Here is a 4,688-nt window from a genome sequence, read left to right as displayed (position 1 = left end):
CGTTCTCTGCAAGTTTGACTTTAATACATGAGTAGAATGATGATATGAAAACTACTAAGAAAAATACTGTACTAATGTCCATAGCTTGAGTTCTATGATAATCTTTATCTAACTGTATGCTCTTTTAATYGGCCAAAGATTTTCTTTCTGTTAATTGCCTAAAAAAACCTGTCTTTCATTGATGCTACAGTAAACATCAGAATAGTACTTGCTAAGTGATCATGATATGCCCAGCCTTGATAAATATAGGGAACTATGTGGTTTGTAGCCAAAGAAATACGTAATAATGGCTTCTTCTTTTGGAAATTATATTAGTAAAAATCCATGCCYTGTATTAAAATGCTTGCTACTGTCTGCTTTGGGTATGTTAGGCTTTCTCAGGAGTGTGAGGCTCAGGAAGTCRTTCATTAACACTATATTCAGTCTCACACTTATATCTGACTGCAAAGTTGCTAACTTCTAATGATGCCATCTTCTGGTGAGCAGTGCCTGTGCTGGTGCTATGGTCTCGAAACRGTACTTAGAAGATGGAAAATAAACATCAAACTACCAGGGTTGATGAATATGTGACTGAAGTAGGAGTGTACATGCACTAGGAGTTTTGCCTTAGAGGTTGGAGGCAGACTCTGTGGTGACAGATGTTTTATTAGCTGTCAGAAGAAAAAATCCATTAGGTTTCGTCAGTTCCTCAGGGCAGCTCACTCTTCCTACTCATTTGTGCAGTGCCTAGCACAGCAAAATTTCAATCTTGGWCAAGGCTTGTAGGCACTCTCCTAATACAGCCATGTTTTAACACGATGATGTTGCTTGCAATTCGTGTTCATGGCTTTTAACATTATTGTTTGCAATGAATCAGTGGGCAGAATGGTTATAGTGTCTCATCTTCTTCGCTTCATTTCTTTGGACTTTCTCTTCACTTGTAGCACCTTCAGCTATTGCTGTATCAAAGCCTGCTCCAGGGTTGTCTTTATCCACACACACGCACACACACGTGCATGCACACAAATATAGGAAGTACACTTGCTTGTTGGCTTGATATATAGATATATGTTTTTCTTTCTCTAAGCAGCCACTGCAATTTTGGGATGAATCTGAATTTTTAACACTGAGTGATGAAAGTCATCGTAGTCTACTGGTGAAACGATCACTACGACACTGGCTGTTTCCCAGGCGCTTCTGTGCAAAATGGTGAAAGAGACACTGTTTAGACACTCATGGAACCAAGCACATTTCTGTGTGATGCAACAGGGATGTTGATGTCTTCTCTCAGAAATATGACCTATATTCTTTCAAACTAAGTTATTAGCATTAGTGGAGGGATTCTATAGTCAGTTTTGGTCTAACTGTGGGCTCTCTCTCACCTTTGCTGCATATTTCTGCCACACACCTATGTCAGTGAGAATGGACTGGCTGAAAACTAGACCAACAAAACTAAAAAATAAAATTTTCAGCTGGATCAGTGAGCAGAGCTGACTGACTCCATAGCAGTGCAGAGGGCGTGGTAAACACATGCAGCTGAAGCAGGAGGTTGAAGGTGGAGCTGTCCCCTTTATCTGCCTGCTTTTAATACTATCTTAAACTGCTTGAGAAAGATGCAGCATGAGGCCTCTCCATTGTACTTTGAATTTGCACCTGCAAATGTGATTTTCCATGGGAGCAGTTGGACTGTAGGTGAGTCTGTGAGTATTTCAGGCCCGCTTACTGTTAACTTTTGTGGTTGCTCTTGGTTAGCATTGCTCAAGACAGGCATATCACTAAGAGGATGTGCTCAGCTGAAATGAGGAGCTGGCATARGAAGACAGAATAGGCTTTTACAGCATATTATTGCTCTGCTGAAGATATGCCACTGCACGGTGTTTCAGTGCAAGTCTTTTTCCACTTAGTTGTTATTCATATCTCCACACACAGAGAACTAGGGTATTGCCTCTGTGAATAATAGKGGAAGACAGAGACAGAGGAGGGAGCACGTTACTATCTGTTTCTCTCATTTTTCCTAACATTGTCCTTCATCTACTGAAGACTGATGTTAAAAGCACTAGGACACTAACTGCATTTTTAAATCTGGACAAATTGTCTTGAAGTACACAAAGGAAATCCTAACTGAAAAACAAAATTAAGTGTCAGTAAACATTGTTCTTAGCTTTGAAGCTAGGTTATAAAAGCCACATGTTCCTAAAAACGAATTGGGTTCTGATTTCCTGGCTGCTCTGCTGGTGTTGGTCTGCTAAATTCATAACAAATTAATCAAATTTATGCTGCATATCAGTTACTCTTATAGTATTGGTGCAAATATTGTAGACAAAAAAGAAAAAAGCAGTGGCAGAGCAGAATTTTAACTCAGTCCAGAAATGAGGGTTTTGTATGAAACTGCACAGTTTTCCAGGATCTTTAGTTTTTGGTGGTGTGAAGTGCTATAGGTAGATATGTAGATGGAAGGAGATGTCCATCCTGAAAGAACATTAAATAGAGTAGCTTTATTTTAAGTCCTTCTGTTCTCAGTCTTCAATGAATTAGAAAAATATTGTCGTATGGTTTAGACCTAGAACCCTTTACCTCCACAGAAATTTTGGGTGAAAAAGAGGAATAATATTTACCCAAATTTGCAGGTAGGTTTATCCTAACATGCACTGCTTAGATTACTCAGGATTCCTACTTTCCTAAATCCTTGCTCTTGATGTCCTGAGTTGCTTCTGTCTGAAGTGAAGACCGAGAGCCCTCTTCATTACCTAGAGGTTTATCTGTACCCATTCCTTGCCTTGTAATGTCCACCTAGAATCAGTCTCTGTGCTCTCCTAAAAAAACGAAAGCAAAAAACTCTCTCATAAGCAAGAGAGATCTAGAGGTAGTTGCCTCTAAACAGAAGGTTAAAGTGGATTTTAGTATAATTGTGTGTGTGCATGATGAGGGAGGSTCTGTCTCTCAGTTTTTGTGGAGTTGTGGTAGTACGTGCTGCTGAGCTGTTGGTGTCCTCTCTGCTGCGCCAGATCTTGCCTCCTCATGTACTGTGGCCACAGGCTGGGATGACCAGTGACTCCTGTCCCATGAGGAGCCCAAGCAGCAGAGCAGCTTGTGCTGCATCTCACAGATTTGAGGGTAAGGAGACATAATGTTGTGGCTGAATGAATGAGGTTGATGTGCAAAGCATGAGAGTTATTCTGCTTAAAGAAGTTCTTGCAAAGTTTGCATTCATTTCCAGCATTGAACCACTTCTTTACCTGTAATTAAATTATTCATCACATTCTTTTCCATATATTTCTGAAGAAGGCAATCTTGGTGTTCATGTAGTCAGAAAGGACAACTTTTCCAGTCAAACTTCATAGAATTTGACAAGATAGTTACTGTTTGTGCGGGACTGCAGTACTGTTGTGCTGACACTGGCCTCCGTGGGAAATTTCCTCCTAAGTAAACCAACACTTTTGAAATGCTTTATGATTCCAAAAAGTCTCATCCAACTTTCCTTTGAGTAGGATTCTTCATGTAATGTAGAAGTTGTTTTTTGTGGCTGTGCTTACCCCAAAAATTAAAAGGTGTCTTCCTATTGATAACAATATAGCAAAAATCAAGGTCACATTGAACTACTGCAGAGAGCTTCATAGGTGAATTGCAAACTCCCAGACCAGGGATTGCTTTTGATCTGAGTGACTTAACAGCAGTCTGCATTTTAGCAGGACAACTTCCCCTTTTAATAGTGGGAAACTGTGGCTACAGCTGTGGCATGCAACTTCAGGTTAATTTTGTCACCTCAGCTGTTTTTGTGGTCCAAGACAAGCAGCAAGTCCCTCGGAACTAGTTGATTCCAACTCTCTTAGACATATAAAACAAATCATATTCTGGAGGTGCCTATATTTTATGTACCTATTAGCTTAGATTTAGATAACTAATTTTCAGGTAATTAACATAGAATGGGAAGAATTTTATCCTAACTGCCCTGAGGCAGAGATGAGCATTGCATTGAAGAGCAGAGGAAAAACATGTGCTGCTGGTAACAGATGTGGAGTGTTATATACCAAGTCTAGAAAAGAAGTTATTTTTCAGTGCTGTTGTGCTATCTGATGACAGAAAATCTCGGATGGATAGGTTATAACTGTGACCTAGGGCACAGTCCTCTGAAGCCCAATCTTGTGACCCAGACCTCAGTTTTACAAGTTCATGGTGAGCTGTAGCTACCCTATCACCCTTAGTCTGTAAACAAGAGACCAAGTAGGCCACTAAGACATGCACAAAAAGGAAGTGGAACAAAGAGAAACACATAAAAAAGACTGCAGAGGTGATACTTGCTGGTAAGAATTTAAAGCAAAGACTTAAATCCTCAAAGATTCTAAAAGTGGCACCAAAATGAAAAGATATAAAACCCTGAGAAAAGAGGAGAGATGGAAACTGGTAACACAGAGAGTCTGAGGATCAGTACTTCCAAGGTGCTCTGAAAGCCAACACTTTCCCACACAATTGCTGACTATGTGGCCAACATCAGAGCTGCCTCTGCTGAATAAACCATGTGGAGCAATGTATTCACCTAGTAGCAGGCTTACCACAGCCATTGCTGTATGTATTAGGCAATAAATAAGGTGACTTGTGCCCTCAGAAGTTGTGTGACTGATTCTGCTCCCTAAGTAGAGGTGAAAAAAAATACCCCGCCAAAACGTGTTGTGTCCTGACTGGCAAAAAAAAAAAAAAAAAAAAAAAAAAAA

This window comes from Rhea americana, unplaced genomic scaffold, assembly GCF_003343005.1.
Source record: "Rhea americana isolate MKP2758 unplaced genomic scaffold, rheAme1 scaffold_11, whole genome shotgun sequence".
NCBI lineage: Eukaryota > Metazoa > Chordata > Aves > Rheiformes > Rheidae > Rhea > Rhea americana.
This window is presented reverse-complemented; position numbering follows the sequence as displayed.